Below are 9,897 nucleotides of genomic sequence, written 5' to 3' on the forward strand. Positions count from 1 at the left end.
ACTTGATATGCTCACAAGATGACAATGTTTCCAACACCTGACTTTCATGTATTACTCGTGAACAAATGTGTGAATGACAGCGAACTAAAAGATTCCTGGTAGAAGCAAAACCATAGTTCAACTGAGGTAGCCTTAAGACAATGGATTAAATGGACTACGGTTGGGTGAATTAGAAGCTATTAGAAGAGTGGTTGGGTAGTGCTTAGCCTAGATGTCTGTGCTAAATCATATTACTGATAAAACCCATTTTTGCGTACACTATGATAGAATTGAGATATCGATGCTAATTTGGAAAGAATACGTTAAAGTCCGGTAATTTCTGAGGGAAAAGTATGTTTACCTTCAGTGTCTGGAAGCAATAGTGAAATATGAAGTTTCCTGTTGGCATGGCCCATCGATGACTTTGAGAAATCTCGTGCATGCACATATCAGACGAAATATAGAAAACCTGGAGATCAAGCAATAAGACAACAGAATAAGCTTTCTGGCATTTTCCGTTGTGTTTTTTTTACCTAACTTCATAGCTGTTGACATGTGTAACCGAGTCATGTGCCGTCTCCGTTATGGCTCCTAATGATGGAACATAAGCGTACCATCTTCGTTACGGCTGCTAATGACAAACACAGACGTGGCGAAGCAGTCACATTTATTCTGCGCGTGGTGCCTAAGACCTTGACGTGCCCTCTCCCATTTATGTTTAGTCTGGATTAGAAATTGGAGGAAAAAGCTCGTAAGTGACTTGTTGGATTATATGGTAGTGCCTACAGAAGACCAAAGCTACGGGCGACATCGATCGTTGTCACTCAAGACAACGGTAAGCGCAATCACTGGCGGCTGTCACAATACAAGCATAAGATGATTGTGCCATTTACACAGGCCTGCCAGGTCAGCCTGAAGATGATGAGTTGACTGATTGATTAACCACTATTTAACGTCTGGCTACGACACATGAAAAATGATGGCAACAGCAATCACAGCAAGTTCAGGGGCCCTTTAACGTCTCACTATAAGAGACGAAGAGTGGTGGCAGGCGCAGTTAGGGCAAGTTCTACGACTATTTAATGCTAGGTTAAAGTGGAAGGGTACGGTAGGAAATTGGGAAGATAGTGCAGGTCTGAAAAAAAATGACAATACGGACGGACTGGATCATGGTCGATGACGGACGTTCGGGGGAATTAGAGCGATAGAGATAGAGAAAAGGCGAAAATGGAACTAAATTAATATATATAAATTCTTTTAGGTTATTTACTTTTCTTGTTTTATTATTTATTTATTTACTTTTTGCATATTTTTGAAGGTAACACTATTTCTTTTTGGAAAATATATTAAGATGCTCAGTGACGATTCGGTAAATGAACTGATTTTAGAAAGCAAGAAGCTTGAAAATGAATAATTGCGCATTAAAGAATTAGAGATAATGATGTGAGGAATAAATTACAATATTCTGAGCACTATCATGCAGATTTCAGACAACTGTAATATTTAGAACGAACCTCCTGTGATACCCCGCGACTGTGAACTGGTGTCGCTCAGTAACAAGCTTTATGACGCGTGCAGAGCCTGTGTCTCATTTTAGACACGTCGCCATTCAACAATGTGTCTAGTACGAAAATCCGAAGTTAAGTGGAAATATCGAAATCGCCACCAGATAAGAAAATCGAACCTCAGGGAACTTTTGATTCGTCTGTACTGGTAGAAATTGGAATACTTAGCTACTAAAATTAAAAAGTGACAGGCGTATAGCAACGAATTCTCTGGAGAAACGAAAGGATAAACAGACTCACATTAATGTATTAATGCTTTCCTGAAGAAATGTAGATTGGGAAACACTCATTCTATGTTCAAGACACATGGTGAGTGTTGCAATGTACGAAATTGCTCAAATATAAACCCAGATTTACTACATTCAGTGTTTTTGGTTTAATACGTTACCTTGATGGCTCTAAGTGTTCATTCCTGCATTGCTAAATCTAGTTACGAATAAACCCCAGAAAAAATACAAGGGATCTTCCCAGTTAAAAACGTTTAATGTCTATCAAATAAAAAGAAGCTGTTATGATTCCAGTCGCTTGATGTGAAGCTAATATTGATTGCGATACATGCAGATTCCAGCGAAGGCGCTTGGGAAATATCTGCGTTGGAAGAGGCCAGTTTTTCATTCAGTCTTGTCTGGGGGTATTTCTACTATCCCGGTTTGTTGTTTGAGAACTCATCTCTTAGATGACCCTCTTCGATAAGCCTATCAGACAACCTGTCATGCCTGTCCAGTGAAGATCGCATACGCCCCTGTGAAACCTTCTAACAAATACAAAACAACTGCCATTTACAGGGTTTCTTCGTGTTACGAGCAACGAGCAGTAGCTGTCCCCAGGGAATTTGAGCATTCATCGCCATGTCTACATATTGCCCGTCAGGCAGAAAGTTTAGACGGTCTTGGGTTCTTTAACGATGTATCTCAATATGAAAATCAAATACTAAAGTATTCAAGAAGCTTCAAGTAGGGGCCTACGTAGCCGAGTGGTTTCCTCCCACCATAATGCTGGCCACTGTTTGCATAAGTACAGTCTCGTTTAGTAAGATTCATAATACTCCAAAAATACTTTGGAAATTAATATTTTAATTTTAAGTACATATGTATGTGTTCACGATTGTCATATGACAACGAAGGTTAGTAGGTGTGTGTATGTATATGTGTTTTTTGTGGCAGGGCGCCGGAAAAAAAAATGTTCCACCAGCATTTAGTTCAGTGTTAAAAAGCCATACAAGTCACAACAAGCATATCGAATTTCTCAACGAAAAGGTTTGCTGTTGTGCATACTGTTTTCCTCAGAAAATCTTGGACTCACGGCACAAGACGGAATGGTTTTATACCTATCACAGCCAAATATTTGCTGGGCGGGCAGGGTGTTGGGATAATAAATCCTGGCGAGAAGCCAAACAGCAGGGAGGAAAAATTAGGCTTTAAATATATCTACCGGTATATAAATTCTGGTGATATGGCCTGGTGGGTGTAAAACATACCGGGAGTTAATTCTTCATTAGCTTGATGAATCTCCTGTATGCCGGTAAAGTGAAAGAAAGAGATCGGCTAGGGTAGACAATCTATTGTTTTTGGTGGATTTATACTCATAACGACATTTCTCAGAGGCCTTCCCAGTAACATACTGTTTAACAGGTTATAATCTTTATACTTAAGACAAGTAGCTAAATCTGGACACGCCGTTATAGTAACTGTATCCAGGTGAGCATGGGAAAGACCATGGCCCACTTGATTTGCGACCGGCTGGCTAACCGGCGTACGCCGTTTCTGAGTTCGCCGCGGCGAGATCGCTTGATTTACCGGAAGTGATTTAAAACTTGAGCCGGCGGCGTAAGCCGATTGCGCTGTCTTGGCGGCGCGGGCGATCACCGGCGCAAGGTGGTGGACGCATGACTTCGCTGAGGCGTTACAATACTGCAGAATCACAATTAAAATGAATTTCCTGCTACACCCTGATGTGACTGTGTGGAGTTTTGGACTGCAACACTTAAAGAGTAAAGCAGTAAACTTCCAGCATTTTTGAAGCACAATCTTGGCGTGTTAACTTAAGATTATAGCACGACACGTTAATACATGTATACTTCTGATACATTGTCCATCAGACAGAATTAGCTTAGTCCAAAAGTTTGGTTTTACTGATATACTGGATAAACGAGAACTGTTTAAATGGCAATGCGTTATATTTCAGTTGTATGTTTGATTGAAATCAAGCTTTCTTGCTAACCATTGCATGTCTTACATACCGATATTGCAGGGTGGAGGTAGAAATCCGACAATCTGATCGGATTGTGAGGACCGTGCGGTGCCCAGAGCATCTTGTTCGACTGCTTCAGAGTAGATCAAGAGGTAGGTCTACAGTTAAACAGCTTTTGTCCAGGGTAGTGTAACGAACTGCTAGATAAAATGATGATCATCCAGGAGCATTCTGAAATGTCGTCAGTGCAATATGTGGTCAACAGTATGAGCTAACAGGAAGATGTAGTTATTCATGGTTATGAATCCCACGACTCACTTGCCATGCCATATTCTCAGATGTTTTGTTTCTCCTGTCAGAAATGTATTCAAGTCGAATAATCATTACTGTGATGTTAACTTGTAAGTTATTGTTCGCAGATGACTCATCCAAGGAAGCCACAGCAAAACTATTGACAGTTTCCTGAAGAACAAACGGATACACCAAAATATAGTGCACAAGGTAATGTAAGATACTGCAACAGCAGTCCTGTGTTTTATGTTGCATTTAATTTAGTTTTGATGAAGTAACACAAACAATATTTGTCTCAGTGCTAAATGTTTGCATGAAGTCAACATTAACACCCTTAAACCTAAGTGAGATGAACAAGCTGTCTGCATAAAAAGTTACTGGTGAGTCGGCTGATGTGATGATGGAGATTTGTTTTCTTTCAGATACAGTGAAATGTGCATGGGACGAGTGTACAGAAAAGCTTGTTCTTCAGCAATCTAAAATTGTAGACTCATCGAATGAATGAATGAATATATCAGCCATACCGTGCCAAGAACAAGGTGAAAACGCGAGGTGGTTGAGGTTTCCGATATGGAGGTGAGAACATCAAAATGAAACATAAATGTTGGGACATGTTTAAAAACAGATAAGAACAACCAAAAACAGTTAAAACTCGAAAAGCCGCATATTTAAAAATAGTATGTCAAGAAATGTATATATAACTTTTCAGCGATAAATATTTATATAATAATAAGAATTAAAATTTATATCTTATGATACAGGCCAATGCCCTTCAAATAATTTATAATAACATCGCCAGCGATGTTGTCAAATAAATTATATATTGAGTTGACTGTGTAGAATCTTCGCCGAACATGGGCAAAGTCTGCACTGTCAACCAGAATATGTTTGATGCCATATTGTTCATCACATCAAACACACTCGGGAGCACTGCTCCCATCTAAGATGAAATTGTGTGCCAGATGAGAATGCCCAATGTGACACCTCGTTAAAACGACTTGGCTTCTACAAGACATTCCACAAGTCTAGGTATTTTAGCCAATGACAGGATGAATAGCATGCAGTTTATTACGAATCTGCAAGACCCGTTGAGACTCATCGAACAGCACAAAAAACAAATGAAAAACTACTGCCACGAATGTCAATAAATTTGGTTCTGACTTCACATCTGAACAATGCAGAATGAAAATTAAATCTTTAAGGGAAAACTATGAACGCATGAAGAAGAAAAGCAACACGTCTGGTGCATCTCCTGCATCCGATGATAATATGCAAGAACTGGAAGATACATTTGACACCTTCCCAGATAGGAACCCTTCATTTACCATTGATTTTGTTCGTCCCATTCCTGAACCTTCAGCTTCAACAGCTTCTGTACAGGAATTGAAAATCAGAAGAGAAGTCAAACAAGAACTCAAGAGTGAAGACACATTGGATATTACCTTGTCTTAAATTATTGAAACCATTATTACTTGAACTTGATACACTGACCTGTCACAATATCATACAGGTCACATTTTATTCGCTTTACTCTCAAATGTACCAAAGCATTTGTTATGTTTTACTTTACAGACTTCTTTTTACTCAGTGTCATATATGAACAGGCTTAACTGAAAATGTTAAAATCTGCGATCTTGGTGGTTAACAGTGCCAATTACGTATTCTTTTGAAATAGACTGCATTAATTGCTTTTCTCCGGCATTGCATATATGTATAGATTTGTTCGTTGTTTATTCAAGAGAGGTGTTTTCCTCATAAGAGATATTTTCACATTTTAATCAGCGTGTCGAATTAGGTGTTTAGTTCAATACACTAGGCACATTGTTGTGTTTAAAAGGTGTTACAGAAAAAAAAAATAAAAAAAGTTAAACAATTCTGTATTGGTTCTTTTATGCAATAATGTGTCTATTGTATTGAAACTACATGGTGTTAAAAATATGAACTAAACCATCAGTCATAAATACATGGAATAAACCCGTCTGTTTGAAATAAACGTCTGAACACAAGGTTAAATACATGATAGCATCCAGAAATTTACAGTGTTAAATAGATCTACGGTCGCTCTTTAATTACGAAACTTTCTGACAGGTAAGTTTTGTAGATGTGTAACATTCAAGATAGCATTATGCAAGAGATGCTTTGTGGGCAGATTTTTTGTGACAGATTTTACTGTATACGTCCGCGATATTATAAAGTGTGGTATGCAACACCTAAGTAAAAAAATACTCTGAGGAAGTGACAGATGTTATCCAAGATTTGGTGCGTTTTTTTCCACATGTACCATCGGCAGCAAAAAGGCGAAAACAACTCCGCAAATCTATTGACCAAATGACGGACTATTTGGAAAAACATTCTGAGAAGAAAGAAGAGGCTCCACGTAAACCCCATGAAGAAAAAATGGAACTGATGGAATCATTAATAAATGTCTTAAGTGGCCAAAAAGAAATACATGTATTTTGTTGAAGCATCCTCTGTCCTACTCTGCTCACTGTGGCGGTATTTCAGGCGACAACATTGTCTCATCATGCGACGTTCAGTGTTAAACTCATTTGTGCCAATTTTGTTTACAAACGGAGTTGTGTTCCATTTATATTTTATTTTTGCAACGTATTCAGATATTAAGGTTAACAGTATGTGGTAACTTTAATTTTGCCAAAGTCTTGACAGATGCAAGCAAAAAAAAAATGTGATATTCTCTAAAGGCTTGTGAATATTCTAAGCGAAACATTATGCCAGCCTGATGTATACTTTATGAGGAACAGACGTAGATTTTGTCAATCTTCTTTGAGTAATTAAGGCTGTGACAAGTCAATCGGTGTAGTTGTTCTCAGAAACAATGTGTGATGGTGCTTACCAAATAAGGATTTGAACCAGTGATTTCCGAATTTCCAGTCCACGACAGCATTACTAGAATAAAGATTACGTGGACTGGAAGTCCAGATATCGTAGGTTCATCTCTTTATCTGGTAAACTCCCTCACACATGAATAATTGAACCACGAGAAATTTTCAGTTTTTGAACATTTAATGACTTCATGAGCTCACTCGTCATTGAACTTGTTACTGTTCTTTCCAGGTGTAGTTCCATTGAGTAATCCCAAAACTCTGCTTCATATTCCAATCACAATGTGTGAACACCATTTACACAGGCAATAGGGCGGTTTAGTGGTAAGGAACTAGACAAAAATCTGCTTATCTTGGAGGATAGGTTGTCACATTTTAACTCACCATAGAACTGCAGAGGAACTGCAAAGGCCAAGGTAATTGTGGAGTGAACTTGTATTTTGTTCTATTAGCTCACAGCTTCAAGAGAAAGACAGTATTTGTTCAGTTACCCTAATTTTTGTAACCTTTTCAACCACCCATGCAACCAATATTTGGAAAAATTCTGACAGGGCTATCGGGTGTAGAGAAATAATTTGCATAGTTTTATGAAGCTCGCATCCTTAATCACACCGACAGATATTTTAGCGTCATTTTCATAATCTTTGTATGCATTAATTCCACTGAAAAAAGGTATAAGTTATGGTTTTGGGGGATTTCAAGAGTGCATTTTGTAATATTTTTAATGAATAGTGCCTCGGTCATGATCTGTCTTTCACTTTATGTATAGCAACACTCATCGTAAGTGCTTTCAACATGCTTAACAGAGAATGTGGGAATGATTTAACGAACAGTATACGCAGGTGGCAAAATTTAAACAGTAACACGTCCGCTGCGTTGTTAGGGCAGAGTTCGGAGTGAGGACACATCAGTTTTTCTGTCCATTGTTTAGCTGAGCTTTGATGTTTTTTGGTTCTGCTGTAACGCTTTCGACTCCCAGGTGGATGTAAAACAAAACAATAAGCAACTGAATAATGGAGAGAAAAATCGAACTATTCCTACTCTGAACCCTTTGCCACATCTAGACCGACATGTTTTACTGGTGTGACATTATTGTTATTGAAAGTTTGTAACCTACGTGTATATACGCTGTCTGTTCAATTTTCATGCCATCCTCAGTTGAAGGTACTTTGACAATGTCGCAACCTAAGTTATATTGTTAAATTGTTAAATGGTATTCAGCAGTCCAACAGTAATTATAATTAAATCAAAACTGCAGAGGAAAAATGTCTTGTTTTCAAAAAGTCACATTTTGTTTTTTGTCAATGTTGACCAATTTTCAGTTTACTTAACTGTTATGTTAATAAAGTTTATTCCTCAGAAATCACTTCCTGGAGAATTATTCCGTTAACATTGTTCTGGTTATATGAAGTCATTGTTCTGGTTATATGAAGTTATTGTTCTGGTTATATGAAGTCATTGAAGTTGTTCTTGTGCATCATTCCGTTGTACATCTGGAATCAGATTGTGGTCATGCTCTCCCTCACCCACTTCCACCACATCATCACTGTAGTCACGTTCACGAATGCATATGTTATGTAAAACACATGTGGCAGTAACTGTGTGACAGATAGTTTCAACTGAGCGTGCATTGATGTACTTCAGTCTCCTAAAACGAACCTTTAAGTGCAGGTTCAATTACCTGCCGCTTAGATGACAGCGCCCTGTTAAACCTAGCCTGCTGTTGGGGTGAGATGTCCATTGTCTCTGTAAGCGGTTAACAGCCATTTTCTGAGTGGATAAGCTCCATCTCCCAAGATATGAGAGCGCCCATTTTGACATTTGAAAAACCCATAATCCCACAGGCTGGGGTGTTTCAGAACTTTACCATCGTAAACTGGAAAGGAGTTTGCAACTGTCAACTCGTAGTACTTTTGCGGCTTGAATCTGTCTTCTCTAATGCTGTGAGATTTATAAAAGAAAGACATCGAGCTCAGTGTTTGTTAAATACCCAAATAAGCAGACTAACATGTAAGGAGATTTAAATTTAAATGCAATAACATTTAATCCGTCGGGCACATTCTCTTCAGAAACGGTTGATTATTCGTGACTGGTGTTGAAAACAAAAACTGAACACCAAATAATGTATTTCAATGGCCGATGGACAGTTCATGTGAGAAAACGATGCTCACAGCCCTATAATTCAATTTTCAAGGAGTTGTATTGACTTACATTGAAGCCTAGGCCAGAGCTGAACCTTCTCCGTCATCATCGTCATCTGTATCATTGATGTTTTTACCGATTTGCAACATTGCGACACTCAGTAACACATTTGACGCCATCACCGGGTTACTTGATTTCATGGCAGGTAGTCACCTGACCGGCTTGCGCCGCTGAGAAAAGCGGCGCGCCGGGTTCGTGTTAAAACAAGCAGACCCCATATCAGAGGGATTATCGTTTGTGTTATAGATGCATACATCTAACTCTTCTAGAATAACGGAGCTTGAAAGACTTCAAAACAAGGAGGTGACTTGAAAATGTGACCATGTCGGTAGAATTTGTTTTGGCGATAAGTCCTACGTGCGAAGGTCTACGACACTACGACATATTTAATACCGGTTTGGCACTGCAGCACTCGCAACTGCGCCATTCGAATCCGTGTTAAACTTTTGCGTTAATGTGCGTAACAATGTGTTAATGAATTTGACCAACAAGTGCCCTAAACAGCTTACTTTACAACGAAGGTCGAATATTGTTACATAAGTGATGACGTCAGTATATGTGCTTAACTAAGATGGCGTTGAACTTTTGTATGGGGTAAGAAAGTCATTTTATCGTATGCGAACTGTTACTTATCGCTGTTTCCGTAGAACTAATTTTGCTGCGCTCTTGGCCAGGTTGTTTATTGCATTGGTTTAATCATGTCTTTATACGAACAAGGCACAGTTCCCGTCTAAATTGAACTACACACACCTAAACTAGTCCTTCAACAACACACAAACATTCAAAACACCCCCATAGTCTCCCAAACCCACAAATAACAGCCTTAG

This window comes from Liolophura sinensis, chromosome 10 (genome assembly GCF_032854445.1).
Source record: "Liolophura sinensis isolate JHLJ2023 chromosome 10, CUHK_Ljap_v2, whole genome shotgun sequence".
Taxonomy (NCBI): Eukaryota; Metazoa; Mollusca; class Polyplacophora; order Chitonida; family Chitonidae; genus Liolophura; species Liolophura sinensis.